We start from the raw sequence: 18,875 nt of genomic DNA, 5'->3' as shown, positions 1-18,875 counted from the left end.
CCTAAGCTGGTAAAGATAAGCTTAAGAGGTTTTTCATGCAGGTCCCCACATCTGTACCCTAGAGTTCAGAGTGGGGGAGGAACCTTGACATAGCTCATGAAAGCTTATGCCCAAATAAATTTGTTGGTCTCTAAGGTGCCACAAGTACTCCTTGTTTTTTATTGTCCTCATAGTTTGCCTTTGAGAATGACTAGTTTTTACAGCAGTCCATCTCCACAAACAATGCATTTCATTTTTGAAGTGATTTGTGCTGTGAGTGGAGCACTGGATAGACAGACATGCAAAAGTTTGTATATATAGACACCTACATGGGTAAAAAAAAAAAAAACAGTACTCAAGTTACGTCATTACAACAGACAGCTGCTCTTGGCTTCTTGCACAAGGCAAGTCTGAATTCACATAGTTCACAATTCTTCAAGAATGTCACTTTTAGCACATTTGTCCCATACATTTCCAAGTACTCAAAAGTAAAATTATCCCTATTTTACATATTGAAATGAGGATTATATAACTGCCCTATGAAAGTTACCATGAGATCGAGATGCTAAATTGAGGTGAGCAAGTAAATATGTGTACAGAACTCCAGATAGCTATCTTGCAGACTTACAAGATAGAAACATTATAGAGGCATACCACTGATACTTCCTTAGACCTGGCAGAATGAGCTGTAAGACCACGGAGCATGAATATCCAACTAACAGAACTCATCTCAATACACAACCTAATTCATTTAGACAAATGCTTTCTGTTTATCTTGAAAAGATTACTGACTTCCAGATGCCCTAGTTCTATCCAAATAGAAACTTAAAGCATATAGTAAAACACCTGTGAAATACTAAAAAATTATCTAAAAACTGAAGCCTGATAAATCTCACAATGTTAAAACTTTAAAACAGAATTTAGCTATTTCACTGACCATAAATCAGTATTACTGCAGATCTAATTTAACAGGCATGAAAATAACAATTCCACTAGTTTAACTACATCTCTTTTATTTAGCCTTTACATCTTAAAGATGTATAGATACAAATGGTAGACAGTACTGCAGCCTTTCCATTATGTAATTAAGATTTTTAGCAGGAAAATTACTTTATATTAAGAAAACATTTGTTAACAGAATGGCAGTTTGGGGTTGATTTATTTACATTTAAGCCTCACCAGCACCACATTTTAATCATGCACGAAAGGTTTATATTTACGTTTTCAGATAAGTAAATGGAGATCTGCAAAGTATAGCAAAAGGATTGTCCTGGATGTGCAGAAAGACAAGACACCAGGGATGTGGTTTAACTAGGCTGAAATTTTATTCACTTAACTCACCTGAAAACTATCTGGCAGTAACTCTTATGTGTAGCCCTCCTTGTCAGAGGGCTGCTGTCAGCACCACTTCACACTGGGTCAAGGCTGTTGCTGCAACCCCGCTGTCATCCTCTCATATGAGTTTGGAGCTGTTCCACACACTGAGAGCTCCAACCTCATCCCCCCAACTTCCTTAGGGGAAAGCAACTCTCTAAGTCTACTTCTAATTACAGTTTATCTGGGAACAGTCACCCCACCAGCCACCAGGAGGTGCCAGCAATTAGCATGGCTGCCTTCCGCCACCCCAAGCCGGGTTTCCATCTAGTTAGCAATTCTCTCCTCAGCATCAGCCAAAAATATATTCACTCCCCGATCAGACAGAAGTACCACCCCATCTTCCCTGAATAACTTGAGGCACTAAATATATTTTGAGTGTGTAACCACTGATCCTCCCTGATCATGTGCAAATTTAGCCACCTCCTAATTCACACATCTTCTGGCCTTGTCAACCCATGGAGGCCTGATGGCTCCCAGGTATACCTTCTGTTGAAGCATTTTATACCAGTTCACAATTACCCTTGGGAAAAGGTTGTGGATCTGCCCTAAATCTTTCTTTGTCCTGATGAAATTACAAAATCCCCTTACAAAATCCCAATTTGTTTTAATTCAGGCGCACAATCATTATTTCAGATGACTGCTTCATCTGTCATTTTAAACTAATAAGCATAACAAACTAAATAAGATTTTATGTCCAGAATCCCACAATTACCAAACAGAACATGGAAAAAGGACGTTCGGATACTCCAAAAAATTTTTAATTTGAAGCATAAAAGGAAAATTCCACTGGGAGTGGTTTTGTTAAAGGGAAAATTCTGAGAAAAGTACAATTTTCTGCAGACAGGAGTTTGCTTGTGTACAGGATCTGGAGAGGATGTATGATGAGGTTTTACCATTCTAGGAGAAAGCAAAGCAGAACAAAAACATCCCACAACGGCTGTTAATGTTAATTTGGATCAATTTTCCCCAAATGCCACTTATGCATGGGGGGAAAAATACCAAAAAGTAACAACCCAAAAACCCAACACATCACTAAAATACAAAATGTACGCATACAAAAAGACCATCCCAAAACAAAATAAATCCAACCCTCCCACTTCCCCCCAAATCAAATAAAACATGTTTTTACATGGACAAGATTAACTATATGTGCAACAATCTATAGGCCACTCAATGTAAACTTTAGCTTGCTTTCATATAGATTCAAGTCCATGTAAATTGAACCAACAGTGTAGTGTGTTCTACATGTTCCTTGAATTAAAATAACTAATGGATAAAAGGAAACTAGAAAAATGTTTTTAACTGTCAGAACACAAATTTTTAATTATTACTAGACACTAGCACTCCTTTTCTTTTTAGCCAAAACTAGAATCTCAGTTTTTGATCCCTTCAATTTTTTTTGGTTTGGGGGACTGTGAACCATCCGCTGATACATTTTGGTTGTGTGCCAGATTAAAATTTGAAAGTGATTCCAGTTTGGATCTGGTGAAAATTTCATCCAATGAGATTTCAATCCAAAATTGAGGAAACTTCGAATTAATCTGAGTTGTAGCCTTAATTCAGTTTGGAGTCGTAACCACAACCTAAACATTTTCTGGGTTTGAAATCCACTACACTCTGGCCACTATCCTCTCCTAACACAGTTGACATTTTAACATGCATGTGAAAGACCAGTCTTAGCCCTTCACAATACCGTCCCCCAACCCATGGTACAATTTTGATCCTTAGTGTTGAGATTCAAATCATCAATACAGATAAAGTTTTGCAGAAAAGAATGGCAACACATACATATGAATTGTAAAATGCATACTTATCTCAAATTTTATAAAAATATATTACACAGACCTTATGAAACCCAGGAACAATTTGAGAAAAATTCAAAATTATTCACTAGCTTTTATGCATCCCATTTCCAAAAACAAACTTCATGGATGAAAAGATATTTTTATAATAACCTGCCCATCTCTGCAAATAGCAGGTACATTTATTAAATCATTTTATCAATCTGATCTCTAAGCACTGTGACTCAAAGTGTGTACTGTCTAGAAAATAATTATTGGGAACATAGCTTTAAACATGTAATGACAATAGTTCTATCAGAAAAATTACTTGCAGATGAAGTTTTCTAATTAATTATAAATATAAACACTTTCACTTAAATGGCTCAAATCTTTTCAATTTATCCTAAAGTCAGACTTGAGGGGATAATAATAAATGTTTGAAGTTAGATTATAAACATTACAGTTACTAAAGGAAAGTTATAATCTACTATAAAAAAACAAAACACAATATTATTGTAGCCTAAACATATCATACTCTAAAACAAAATCACATAGCAAGTGGTTTTCCAAAGAGACCTCCCAGTCACTTTATGAGATTCACTGCTCTGCTGGCATCTAGCTTTTCAGTAAATTACACATCTTCACCTTGGCATAGTCCTGTTATCTGAATTATAATGGTGACACTAGGATCTGTGTGGTTTCAGCTTGAACAGCAAAGAAATTGCTGCTGCAGCTTTGTTAATTTCTTTCCCCCTCAAAGCTGTAGCAAATGATAATCATCCAGCACTGACATAAACCCTTTGTCAAAAAACTGCAACCCTGTCAGCTTCATCGGGTAACAGCTTCCATTCTTCATGAACATGATGATCTACCCCATACATGTTATAAATTTTATGTAAACAATTATTTCTAATCTAGACAGGAGTTTGTGCAGCAGGCCGTGTAAAATAAACAAAATTACAAAGTCATCTACTGTCTTTTATTTGTAACTGATTCCAAACTTAACGTTGGTGTGTCAGCATTTGAAATGAGAATATACTCACTGACTTTATTTTACTGATTACAGTATAAGAACTAGTGTTTAAATGATATACCTCTAACCCAGGGGTGGGCAAACTTTTTGGCTTGAGGGCTGCATCAGGTTTCGGAAATTGTTTGGAGGGCCAGTTAGGGGAGGCTGTGCCTCCGCAAAACAGCCAGGCGTGGCCTGGCTCCTGCCTCCCTGCTTCTCACCCCGACGGCCCCTGCACCAAGACTGCAGCCCTATCCACGCTCCCTCATTCCCTGCCCCTGACCGCCCCCAGAATCCCTGCCCCGACTGCCCCCTGCCTCCCCATCCATCCCTGGCTCCTTCCTGACTGCCCCCACCCGGGACCCCTGCCCCCATTCAACCCCCATTCCCCACCCTCTGACTGCCCCACCCCCTGACCACCACCCCCAACTCCTCTGCCCTCTCTCCAATCACACCTGCTCCCTGCCCCCTTACCACGCTGCCTAGAGCACTGGTGGCTGGTGGTGCGGCCCAGCTGGAGCCAGCCACGCCACCGCACAGCACAGAGCACCGGGTCACGCCGGACTCTGCAGCTGCGCTCCCCAGGAGCTCGCAGCCCCATCGCCCAGAGCATTGTGCCAGCAGCGTAGTGAGCTGAGGCTGCAGGGGAAGGGGAACAGTGGTGGAGGGGCCAGGGGCTAGCCTCCTGGGCCGGGAGCTCAGGGACCGGGCAGGAGGGTCCCAGGGGCCAGATGTGGCCACAGGCCATAGTTTGCCCACCTCTGCTCTAACATGTCTCTGATTTGAAATTATTATGTGTATGCATTTAATACTATCCTTAATTACAATCACTAGAATTTCTGCAGGATCCTGCCTAATTTCAGTGCATAGGATGGGCTGTTGCATAATGAATCAAACATTTTTATAGTATTTACTTTTATCTTCACTGATCAAGATGTTGATTCCTACATCATTCACTGCACATTGTCCAAGTGCACTGAAGATGCAGATCCTGCACTGTAAATTCAGAGTAAGTCATTTGATATCAATGGATTTACACAATGGTAAAAGAAAAGAGAATTTGGTCCAACATGATGCATGGTTCCACAGAAACCCTGCCACTCTGTAAAGGTGTTTTACATGCTTTCCAACCTGTGCCCACAATAAAGCTGGAGACTTGTGGAAATCAGTACGTAATTGAAGCCTATATCATAAAGTACAGACACAATGAGCCAGAGTACATGTTAAGAGGATCACAGTTAGGTCTTCCATAGGAACTTTTGGAGTTGTCATCATATTACTTTTACTTTAACTGGGTACTCAGACCAGTTACACCTTGATCCTACTTTTGCCTTCCTTAATGTCAGAATTCAATTTACTCCTTTCTGAAATACCTGACAGTGATTACTACTCACAAACTACTCCAAATATGTTAGGTGAAAACAATGTTTTTGGAAAATGGTGAAAAATTTAAAAAAACCCATACACTAAATTAACAGTCTAAAACGCTAAGAGAAGTGTAAGCAGCTAGGTTCTAATCTGAGTGCAACATAATTGCATCGGAATCTTAGATACTGCAAAATAATCTGGCCCTGAGCATCTTCTATTCTCTTTGTCCTTGTGGCTATAGATGCTAAAAAAGCCTCTGTTGCGTGCTGCCTTGCTCACATATCACAAACAACAAAGGACTCTAACATACCTTTCTCTACAGTTCTTTACAGAGAGGTCAGAGAAGAAAAATTCTCCCAAGTACCAGAAGGAAAGCTGGTTGTTCTCCTGGGTGAAAGAAAGACTATGCAAGAGACATTTGGTTCTGAAAGTCATAGGTATGGAAGAGTTATTATTTCCATTTAACTGAAGTTATTTTTAATGCATTTTCATATATATATATATATATATATATATTATGACAGGGTCAGGCCAGATGGCAACAGGAGAGTGTTTTTTTTTGTGTGTGGAAAGCACTAAAGGCATTTTTATTTCACATACAAATAAAAAATCCGTACAGCTAAACAAAGCGTGGTGTGGGGCTGCAAACAGCGCTGCCCCACAGGAAAGGGCTAGCGGCCAAGTCCCTCCAGTCCAGGTCGAGTCCCCTCAGGAGCAGTGGGCCCTGCAGTGGCTGGTCCTTAAGACATGTGCTTTCCTCGTAGTTAGGCCCCATCTTGGGAAGCGGCGGGTCCAGGTTCCCCCGCCCGGGGTCTGGCCCAATCCCGGCTCCCTCCCAGGCCACAGCCACTGCTGGAGGCAGGGCAGCGGAGCAATGCGCTTGCCGGGCTCGGTCGAGGGGAAACAGGGACCAGAGCTGCCAGCCCAGGCTCCCACCCCCAGCGTCATTGAGGCAGCTTCTTCTTGCTCCTCCTGAGAACCGCCCCCACCTCAAATCCATCCCAGCTTCGCTCCCCTGCGGGCGGGCGAGTTCTGGGGAAACTGGGCCAGGTCCAAAAGTTTGGGGGGTGGGTGGGGGAGTGCCCCCTGGCAGGGCAGAGGGAGGGGTGGCGCTAGGAGAGTGTTTGAAGGCAGATATGTTAGTCCCAGGTTAAGTAGATCCCTTTTCCCTGGGTAAGGTAACAGGCAGTTGCAGAACAGGCAGGAACTTGCTGGAACCAATTAAGGCAGGCAGGCTAAGTAGGACACCTGGAGCCAATTAAGAAGAAACTGCTAGAATCAATTAGGACAGGCTAGCTAATCAGGGCACCTGAGTTTAAAAAGGACCTCACTTCAGTTTGTGGTGTGTATGCGAGGAGCTGGGAGCAAGAGGCACTAGGAGCTGAGAGCGAGAAGGCACACTGCTGGAGGACTGAGGAGTACAAGCTTTATCTGACACCAGGAGAAATGTCCTGTGGTGAGGATAAAGGTTTAGGGAGGAGGCCATGGGGAAGTAGCCCAGGGAGTTGTAGCTGTTGTGCAGCTGTTACAGGAGGCACTCTGAACAGCAACAGTCCACAGAGCCTTGGGCTGCAACCCAGAGTAGAGGGCGGGCCCAGGTTCCCCCCAAACCTCCCAACTCCTGATCAGACACAGGAGGAGTTGACCTGAACTGTGGGTTCCACCAGAGGGGAAGGTCTCTGGGCTGTTCCCCGACCCACTTGATGGATCAGCAGAGACTGTGGGGATTGTTCTTTCTTTTCCCCATGCTGGCCAGTGACAAGGTTATCTAAGTAAAAGAGCAGATTTGAGCCACGAAAGTGGCCAAACTGAGGGCTGTTGTGAATCTCTGAGGAGAGCAAATCGGCCAATAAGCTCAGGACCCACCAAAGTAGAGGAGGATCTTTGTCACTATGTACATTAGTTCATTTTTGTTTTACTCTGTATATGGTTCATTCTTGTTTTCCTAATCCCTGTCACTTCGTACATTCGTTTCTTCCTCTTTCACCTTGATCTTGCCTTTTAAAATTGTAAGAACAGTAATAAAATAAGGAGGTAAAAATCCTGTTGTGACAGTGCTCAAAACACGAAAAATATTGTCCTATGGGCAGTCAGGAAGACAACCCACAGTACTGAGCTTTATATTCAAATAAAATAAAGGTTAACTTAGTGGCTATTAGAAAAAAGAAAAGGAGTACTTGTGGCACCTTAGAGACTAACCAATTTATTTGAGCATGAGCTTTCGTGAGCTATAGCTCACTCATGCTCAAATAAATTGGTTAGTCTCTAAGGTGCCACAAGTACTCCTTTTCTTTTTGCGAATACAGACTAACACTGCTGTTACTCTGAAACCTGTCATTAGTGGCTACTGATTATCTTAAATCTTTCTTCTAAAAAAGTATACGAGATGTGAATCACAACATCTCAAGCAGCTGTAAAGAGCTTTTATGACTGTGTCAAGGATCTCCAGGCATTACAGAACTCCACAGCTTTCTTGTTTTTAGAAGCAAATCAATTCTGATTCTCTAAAATCCCTGACTACACCTTTCCAAGGAAACTGTGCTAGCAGCTTGATAACAAGAACAGCATTTAACCATTGCTCAACTGAGAGCGGCAAACAATACTTCCCTGGGCAGTAAGGACAGGGTCTAACAGCCAAGGTCATGCCATAGCTGAAATGGTGAGATTTTAAAGAACAGAGAGTTAACTGGAAATTAAATAAAGAAGAGAAGCATGCATAAAAAGACCGATATAGGACATGAATTTCTGCTAAAGTTTATGCTGAAACAGATAGCCTGGCCACTGTTGAAACAGATGGCATAAGGCCTGGTTGCACAGCATGAAACTATCCAATGTTCTACAGATAGTTGACTGTTGTGACAAAGTGTACCACTATTGTCTGTGCTAGCAATAAAAACATGAGGAAAAGCAAAATGCTGACTGCTGTACTACTGAATTTTGGTTAAGGGATTTTTGTTATTGTTAAGCAAATAATATTGTCAATGGTATTTTCAATGTTGATGAGATCAGACTGTTTAACAAGGAAAAACAGACAAGGGTCATGCACTGTATCACCATGAGTTTACCGCTTGCAAGAAAGCAAAATAATCCACAATTGTGCCAACCTACCTAGCACTGTGGAAAAAATAAGTAATACCGAAGTGTTTTTTTAAAAGACATTTGCACCGTGCCAGCAACTTACACCAAATTGGCAAATGAGGGGAAAACAGAGAAAATTTTTCAGGAACAGTCACTGATCTGGAACCAAAACTCAAAACACATGGGCAAAAATCGTATCCTTTCTGCAGGCAAGTAAAAAGCTCTTTCAAGAGAGTTTGGGGAAAAAATAAATTAGGGCCCTTATTTTCTTCTCTGCCTATGCTGATGGAAGGGACAAAAACATAAGGGATCCCTGCTGAGAGGTATGAAAGGGAGGATGGATGGAAATGGTTGCAGCTTTTGCCATGGATGCTGCCTTCCCTTTCTATCAACGTAGCACCTCCACAGGGATCAGGACATGTGGAGAGGTGGGTAGGAGCACGCTGCTTTATGTGGCATCTTTCCCTTCCAGAAGATTAGCCAACAAATTAATGCTGATCTAGGTAGCATTGTTTTGCTGTTATTCCTGCCTTGTGCTGAGCTGCTCCCTAGGATGGAGTGTTGGCTTCCAGTGAAAGTGGCTGAAGAGTTTGTTGATAGTATTACATCTCCTGCCGGTGCTTTATGACTGGAAAGGGGTGGCTGCTATTTCAAAAGAAAAGAAGTTTCTGTGCATCTTGCAGGAGGAAGGATGGTTTTAAGGGAATAAAAGTTTTAAGGGAATTTAAGGCATGCACAAGAGAAAGAGCAACATGAGATTGGGAGGTGGGCACTCTGGAGGAAAGTGAGAGACTCATGAAGGGTGAATTGGGAATTTCAGGAAGGAATTTAGAGCCCATTTCTCCTCAAAGGTCACCCAATCCTCTTATGATTCTCTTACCCCCACCTCCATATTCCCCCCCACAACCTGAAGGTGGAGAAAGGAAAGCCATATGGGGAGATTGGAAGCGGTACAGTGTGTGGAACAGCATGAAACCTCAGAGTGCAGTTCATCATTCAACACTGTCACAATGAATATTTCCTTAAGTGTTTTAGAATACTGAAAGCAAAACCCCTCCACCCTCTAGTTAAATTATTGTTGTGATTGTAAATATCAATTGATTTAACGGAAAACCCCTCATTAGAATTTTTGTCCAAAAAAGGTAGAAATTAAAAAAGGTAAGGTTACACAGAAATATGAAAGTGTACAGTTAAGGTAAGTTAACAACCTTAACACTGTGTTGCTGCCTACAGAAAAACCAAAGAACAATTATAGCCTCAAAACCACACTTCCACATTGCTTCAGTGACTCCGCAAATGGAGTAGTTATCAGCCTGAAGTATCTCTGCACACTGCCATAGCACTGGAACTGAAGAGTACCTGTCTTCACATCACTAAAACTACTACTTCTTTCTTCTTTGAGACCACACAGAGTTGCTGGAAAAAGCCAGGCTTTTACATCTTTTCAGTCAGGACAATTCCCCCCAAATGTACAAGGTTTCAAACATAAAAGTGTTGTCTTACTGGATGTCAGGCTCCGTAGAGAGTCCTTTAAGCTGGAGACAGGGACACTGTTCATCCTAGTCACAGTATACAAACACATTTTAATTGGTGCAATTGTGAAAGGGAACAACTAAGTTGTAAAATGGCACAGGAGCACAGTTGTAATACAAATTTGTGTGTGGTTAGAAACCTCTTAAGGGAGGGAACAAAAATTAGGTGGACACAATGTGAAAGAGAAATCACACTTATTATATAGAGGTGTAAATACAAAACTAAAGCCACAACTCCATAATATGACTCCTTATGCCAGAGGTCTTCAATCTGTGGAGAACGTCCCCCTAGGAGGGCACAGAGGAATGTTGGGGGATGGGGTGGCTGCACCCTAAACCAGCCCCCCACAGGGGGTGGGGAAGGAGTGCCGCCCAGCTCTGCTCCTGGCCCCAGTCCCCACCCCCAACTGTAGCCCCAGCCTCGGCCCCTTTAACCCCTGTCCATGTCCCCCCCCATCTTGGTGCTACAGCCTGACCCCGGTTCCATGGGGGAGGGCGCAGACAAGGGAAAGGGGAGGGGGGTGCAAGGTAAAAAGTTTGGGAACCACTGCCTTAGGCAGATTGAACAAATATAGTGTATTTCAGATTTTGACAGCTATAGGCTTATTATAGATTTTAATTAAAAATCCTTCATCAAATTACATTTACCTTTCATGCAAGGTGCAACAGGTATGTTGGGTTAAGGACAGAGTTAAGGTTATTTGGGTAATCTCAAAATGTGCATTTCCATACTTTATAATTTGTTTACATTTAAGTATAATTAACTCTGAATATCCAGGCTAGCGTTTCTTGTTTTTATCATTTCTTTAAAAACATTCTTTTAGGCGTTTTTTTCGTTAAGTAACTTATATTTTTATAACCTTAATTTCACATTAATTATTGTGGGGGCAGGAAAGGGGGATTGCCTGACAATCATAATATTGTTATTGGAAAACTGGCTTTAACATCAAAGGAATCTAACCATTCTCAATTTTCTTTAAAAGTACAGCTAAGCAACTTAAATATAACAATGTCCCCAGCCTAGGCTTTGTCAGTGAGGAAAACTTTTCAAAGTTATCATGAATGAACATGAGCCTATACCATTCAGTAGGAGAGTACACAGATCAGGCAGCCCTAGCAGAAGCAAAGAAAACAACAAATGAGAATAATGATGAAGGAGGAATGGAAAGAACCAACGAGGAGGTTGGTATATGCTGCCCTCAGAAAATCATCAGAATCTTGTCATCTTTGTCTACAGCACAGACTGTGCAAACACAGCGTGAGCTAGTTTCACTTGGGGAACTACTTAACACAGTCAGCCATACAAACAGTACCTCTTCACAGTCTAAATAAAGCAGAATTACTGATTTAAGCGAGCTCAAACATTTAAATTAATTAATCAAATGTCCATGATGAAACTAATTTTTAAATCTCTACTGAAGCGAATAGATCTACTGAATGAACAGTAAGAGGCTCATTAATCCATGCAAATCAGTTTTTATTCACTTCATTTAAGAGACACACTTGGTTAATCTAAACTCAATGGCCATTAACAAAGCCCAATTATACAGAGTCTACATGCCCATTATTTTCATAAACTTTTCCACAATGGAGCCAAAGACAGCTTTCTATACTAACACGACTTAGCAATTATATAATGCTTTTTACCCAAAGAACTGTAAAGCACTTTACAAAACCAAGGTAAGCATCATTATCCTTATTTGAGAGATGCAGAAACTGGGCCACGGTGATGTGAAATGACTTACCTAAAGACATACAGTAAGTCAGTAGCAGAGCTGGGAAGAGAACACCTTAACTCCCAGTTCCGTGCCCTATTCATTCAACCAACTACTCCCTAATGAATTTGTTTCAGATTGAATAAAATAACGAACACTTATATAAGTTATATAAGCACGTAACTGCCTTGTTTACATATATGAAGAGCACAGACCCTGTACAAACTAGAAAACCTGATGGTAAATTGTGAAGATTATCAAACCCACAGAGGTTATTTTAAACGGTCAATTTAGGAATCACCTTTATACTCATATATTGCAACTTAATTGAATTTATTCTTTAACAACAAGTACCAACCACCTAATAACTTCCATCTTTTGTACTCTGGTGAATTGTGTAAATTTCTCATAATTTTGCTATTTGTATAGTATAAAGAGATGAGAAAAATATGTCCTATTAAACAGAAGAGCCAAAAGTTTCCAAACCTGGTTGTTTAAAGTTGGGCTCCAAAATCCACACTAAGGCATTTAAATAGAAATTGCTTGATTTTTCAGAGGTTCTCCCAAAATGTGAAATCCCAAAACCACTTTTTAATAACAAATTATAAAAGAATCATATCTGACAACCATGATTCATACTAAAGAGAGTATGGGTATCTCATGAAAGCCTCTGCTAACATAACAGACAGCAGCAACTGAAGAATTAATCATTTTTGCTATAGCAACCACTGCATTGCAATTACCATAGTGACATGGGGAGAATAGAAAAAAATAATAATGAAGAGCTCTTACTTATTTGGCTGACAAAGTGCTCCAAAGAAGAGTAGAATTCTCCAGCGCACAGCCCTTCTCACCTTAATCACTTCAGATGCCATTTATAGTAAATTCATATCTCAAAGCTTTCTCTGATTTTTACTTTTATTTTTTTTAGAAGGGCAATACAATGTTGTCAATTGTTTTTCTGTCCTTTTGGTCAAGTTAATTATAAACCATCACCATCATGTTCTAGACCAAAGAGCAATTTATTTGATAGAGTCTGGTTTTCATCAAGTTGAAGCCCTGAGGTCTAGTACATTTCTGAGCAAGCATTTGCATGCCTGTTTTGCATGCATAATATCAATAATCTTTATTAACTGATTGAGATATTTTAGGAATTTTACCTCAGAAATACTGCTAGAACAGTCTAGGGACACTGTTATTAAGGTTAGATGTTAATACTTGTGACAGATAACCATATTATGGATATATGGTACAAAGTTTTGCAGTAAACACAGCAGTATCTCTGTTCTAAATACCCACTTATATAAAAATAATTTCTACTTAGCATCCTTTGTCCCAGTAGCTCAGTTTAAGCATGGGGAACTTATCCAAGAAAAACTGACTGTGTAATAACCCAACAAAAGCCTCTTTAAAGATTTTTTCTTTTTTACAATAGTTAAGGACATCTGTGAGACGGGAAGGGGTCATTTAAAGAAATTATGCCAAATGTCCATACATAGTTGGAGACAGGAACTAAAAAATGGTTACAAACCTTCTGTTGTTCTTCGAGATGTGTTGCACATGTCCATTGCAGCATGTGCATACCCAGAGCACAGTCGCCTGAAATTTTCCCCTCCATGGTACCTGTTGGGGCAGATCAAGCGCTCTCTGCCAGCCCATCCTATAACACCTGTATAAAAGCGCCCAGTTCAGTTCCTTCTTTCTGGAAAACTCCGACGTGAGGGTCAGAAGGGTAGGTCGTGGAATGGACATGTGTAACACATCTCAAAAAACAACAGCTACAGAAGGTAGTAACCGTTTTTTCTTCTCTGAGTGATTGCACATGGGCATTCCATAAAACCCAGAATGCAGCATTGTAGGGAGCAGAACTGGTGATACTTTCTGTTGTACCTGTTTGAAAATAGGTCTATCCAGGGAGTCCCCCACTGCTGGAAAATGCCTCTTGCCACATCCAGGCACAGAGACCACTCATGATGACTGGAGAAAGACCTGTTGAGGTGATCTGCCAGCTCATTTTGCGCTCCCAGAAAGTAAGAGACCTCAAGGCTGATTGAGTGGGCTATGTAAAACTCCCATAGCTGCATTGCTTCTTGAAAAGAAGGGAAGAGTTAACTCATCTTTGCCCACTGAGGTAAAACATGGCTACAGTGCTGTCCGTGAGAAAAAACAAGCTCTGCCCATAATGTGGAGCAGAAAGGTCCAAAAGGCAAGACAAACCACTCTAAGTTCTCTGATACTGATGTGGAGTGAAAATTCCTTCAGAGACCAAAGGCCTTGAGTTCTGAGGGGCCCCAGTTGAGCTCCCTACCATAGCACTAACATGTCTGAGACCAGGGTCATTGACGGTTGAGGGCGTATAAAGGGAAAGCCCGCATAAACTGTGAGTGGGTCCAACAACCAATTTAGAGAGAGACGAGAACCCGTAACCAGTACAGTGTCCAGATGGTGGCAGTTTGGGAGTATAATGTGGCCAGACACACTGGAAGAAGTATGAGGTGCATCCTTGTGTATTGTACCACGTATGTGCACAAAGCCATGTGAGCCGAGAGCCACATACAATTTCAAGCTGTTGTGAGTTGATGACCTTTGAGGTGTGTTATCAGGGAACTCTGGGAGGTAGGCCCTGGCCCCAATTACCTCTATCCTTCGCATAAGAGTAAGGTTAGACTTTTCTACATTTATCAGAAAGCCTTGGGCCTTGAATGTTGAGTGGATGAGTCAAACATTGGACACTATCTGAGCCTTGACCAGCCCTTGACTCGCCAGTTGTCTAGATAAAGATAGACCGGAACCTCCCCAGGAAAGCCACCACTACTGCCATACATTTTGTGAACACCCACTTTGCTGCAGACAGGCCAAATGGGAGGGCTGTGAATTGGTAATGTGAGCAGTTCACTACTAATCTGACGCACCTTCTGTGTCCTTGGTATGTTGATACATGAATACAGGCATTTCTCAAATTGAGGGCGACGTACCAGCCTCTGGGATCCTGCAATGGGATAATGGATGCCAGCATGACCATGAGGAACTTTATTTTCTTGAGATAGTTGAGCTGAGGCAGATCTAAAATTGGTCTGAGACCTTCGTTGGCTTTTGGGATTAGGAAATAATGGGAGTAGAACCCCTTCCCTCTTAAATTCTGCAGAACCTTTTCCACGGCTACCACTTGAAGAAGAGACTGAACCTCCTAGACCAGAACTTCTATACGAGTGGGTTCCCTGAGAAGGGATGGGGGGGAAGTGGGAAGGAGGAGTAGAAATAAGCTGGAGGGTGTATCCTACTTCCACCCTGCTCAACACCCAACGGGCTGTGGTCATACGTAACCAAGCACTGAGGAAGTAGGACATACAGTTTGCAAATCAAGGAGAAACAGGGATCACAGAAACTGGTATGGCATCCTCAAGTATCCCATCAAAACACCTGCTTAGAACTCCCTGGATGTCTGGGTGGGGCATGCGATGATGTTGAGGTAGAAGGGGGTGTTGACCTAAACCCCATTTCTTTTCCTCTGCCGGTCCTGATGGGCAGCCAGGGCAGAGTACCAGAGGGGCAGCTGAGGCATAGAATTTTCTTTACTAGAACAGCTAGCTGCCTTGGCAAAATATATTTTATGCAGAAAAATACAAAATTATGCGTGACTGAGGAATTCTGCGCGTCCACAGATGCTCAGAATTCCCCAAGTAACACACACCTAGAGTAGAATGCACATGTGCAATCACTAGAAGAGCAACATTAGTTAAAACTACTTTTTGAAAAGAAATGTGTTTTTGTTAAAATGCAGGTATCACCAAGGTAAACCACTTTACTGGATCAGACAAGAGGACAATAAAAGCCCAAGATACTTAAGACCCTTGATAATCCACCAACTCCCTATTTAATATTTCAAGACTGCACACTAATGATCTATGTTCTTATGTGTAGTCCCAGCACTATGATCTCAGGAACGGAAACTGAAACTGGAATTAATGTACATAAAAGTTAGTTATTAACAAATACATACAACAACCAACAAAATTCCAATAAGATAGCCATTGAAGTCTAGATCTCAGAAATCAACATTTCATGACTTTTTCCTCAAGTTCCAGATCTGGTGAGTTAATCAGTCTGGCAAGCAGTCATCTTCCTAAATAAATATACATGTTCACCTGGGGAATATAAGAACATAATTTGCTATGAACAGTAACCATGGTCCCAGATTCTATGGATTCAGGTGTACCAATGATTCTTAAGTTGTTAATGTCTGATTTGAAGAAAACTTGTGTGGGTGGGTCCAACTTAGTATACGGCAGTGATAGTTAAACCCCATGTTCAAGAGCCATAAAACACTGCAATCCATTAAAAAGGGCTGGTAAATCAGCAGGAGCACCATGAAGGAATGTTAACAAACCTAACTGGCAATAATGCCTAATTCCACAAATAGTGGGGTATTTAAAAAAAGCAGCAAGGGACCTCCCTATACTGTTTCCTTGTTTGACTTAGGACCGCAGAAAAGCTCTACGGCGGCTGACTTATCTGAATGTCCATTATTGGGGTTTTTTTTGTATTTAAAAACATAACTGAGCTTTGGATGCAGAAAGTCATTTCCCCCCATTTTTGTACTTAAGATGAAGTTAGTTTTAGTTTACAATTAGATTACAATTATATATGTTCTTTTTTCTTGTGAATTGCACTGTCACACAGACTAGTGTATTTCACAAATCTGGTAGGTGTAGCTTTATTCTGTTTTACAGATAGCATTGTATTCTGAAATCAAGTAATCCATGTTACTGATTATCAATTTTAAGGCAACAAGGGAATTTTGCAAAGTATGAAACTTTATACATAAAAAATTAAAAAATCTTTGTACAGCAGTAACCATAAATAAATCAAATAATTAAATAATGTTGCAAAGCAATTTCCATTTCAGCAAAACAAATTAGAAGTGTTAATGGTAACAAGTTGCCATCTTTGCTATTTGATGATTCAGACAGCAGAAAGGACGGTCTGTAAGTGCTCAATTTTGATTTGGGCAACATATACTACTCCACCATACTTGTAAGGGATCCCAAATGATAGTGTGCAGCAGGGAACACTTCTCAAATTTCAACCCTATATTAAATAAGCAAAACAACTACACACTCCAGAATAGAGCTTCACAATGGTGTGACCTCTTCCTGATTTGTAAACCCATACTCTTCATCTTCGTTACATTTGTTAGTTGCTTGTAAAAAGTGTATTCTAGGCTAAAGTTCTACTTTTTCCAGTTGCACAGAACTTGTATATGTTTTAGAAATTTAACTCAACCTTCACTCCCTTAAAAAAAAAGAAAACCACCCAAAACAACCATTTTGGTTCTATTTGCAACTTTATCCCATCCACAATGAACAAACAGCTTAGAGGTTTAAGAAGACATACTTGAACATCTGAAGAATTGATCCTTCAATTTAAGCAATTTAAATTCTAAACAGAAACAAAACTGAAAATGTAGGATATTTTACTTTGAAAGAGAGCTATTGTGTATGTACAATAACTATTTCTAATAAGGATTTTTACTACACAGCTTCAATAAGTCTCCCTATTGCAGGTAAAACTGAAAGGATACATGTATAACATTGAAGTATCTAAATCTGTACTTGCACTACAGATATTAATCCCCCAAAAGCTCGGTTACATTTAATCAGGTGAATGTATTTCACAATTATTTACTTGTTACACTAGACTTGAACTTTTTCAGCTTCCCATGCTATTTAAATTTTTGTACTTAGTTTTAGCCAAATGGAAACAAAAATAAATGTTAGACAAAAAAGCACATAATCCCAAACAAAAACAAGAAGAAAATGGGAACTTTAGAATTAAGTTTATAGTTATAGCCTTCCCTTCAATGACTGTGCCGAGATATTGTCAGTGTAACGTTTACTAGAATATGGAAATTTCTTGCACAATGATAAAGGTTAAGGTTGGAGTTTTATACTTAAGTGCTTTTCTAAACAAATTTTAGAAAAAAAGTGTTTAAAGATCTAAAATCATTAACTGAACATGAGACCTTAAACTTACAGGTTAATACATACTTTTTGAAAATGAAATTTTTGTTTCCAGTTGGCAAAGATATGAGTTCAGAAAGCTGTGTGCATAATGTATTTGAAGCGTTTTGCAGAATATATGAGTTCTAGAAATGTGAAGTGCAAAGAAAATGGAGAGGGAACAATGCCCCTCTGCCCACTGTCTCCGTGGGGGAGTGAGGAAGTTTGACCTGATCAGTAGGAGAATGGTCCACACTTGGGACCCTGATAAGGGTAAGGTGGGGAGCGTGTATGTTCAAGTACACTGTAGCCTTTCCCTCACTGCATCTTTCTTCCTGCCTTAAAATGCATTTCAGGGGAGGGAGGAGAGCTTTCTCTGCCACCCTAGTAGTCCAGGTTTTAGATTTAAGGAATAGAATAGAAATGTAATGTTGGGAATTAAAAGGGAATGTCTAATTCATCTCAGCTTACAGTCAGTGTCCAATGTGGATAGAAGTCTGAAAGGACCAACTCCTTGGGTAAACACGAATGAAGACATAGAATCTGGCTGGTATTCCTAATAGCTTGTAAGGAGAAGGGGTAGACCGTAAGTCTTTGCAGACTGATTCCCATAGTGGGACAAGAGAATTCAGAGGTAGTCTGAGTCCAGTGAGTTAGGCTGAAGGATGACAACCCTGATTTATTGGCTATATGGAATAAGGCCATTTAATGCCATGCTGGACTCCATTCAGGTGTCTGGTACTGACAGGAGGGGAGACCAGGAGGCTGCACTCACTCCCATTGCTATTCCAATTAAAATGAATTAATAAGTTGTGGCCTCTGCTTTAAAATCCATCCCCGAATTTGTGTCTCATTCACCTGCATATCCCAGTCAACTACTATTTTGTATTAAACAGTTTTCTGTTCACCTTAGCCTTCATATTTCCTGACTTTGGTTAGTTCATCTACAAGCAATGTTTACTGAATGCCATACTTCTGTATTTGATTAAATTCCATATAGCAATACCACTGTCTCTTTGAACCAACAGTTTGAG

At 40.6% G+C, this 18,875-nt stretch overlaps 1 protein-coding gene across 1 annotated transcript in view; it reads right to left on the bottom strand.

Moving 5' to 3' along the window:
• The window catches only part of ITFG1 (integrin alpha FG-GAP repeat containing 1), a 212,439-nt gene that overhangs the window by 119,211 nt on the left and 74,353 nt on the right, over window positions 1–18,875 (bottom strand). The window lies entirely within an intron of this gene.

The sequence above is a fragment of the Lepidochelys kempii genome, chromosome 12, assembly GCF_965140285.1.
Source record: "Lepidochelys kempii isolate rLepKem1 chromosome 12, rLepKem1.hap1, whole genome shotgun sequence".
Taxonomy (NCBI): domain Eukaryota; kingdom Metazoa; phylum Chordata; order Testudines; family Cheloniidae; genus Lepidochelys; species Lepidochelys kempii.
The sequence above is the reverse complement of the archived record's forward strand: the minus strand, read 5'-3'. Positions and strand labels throughout refer to the sequence as shown.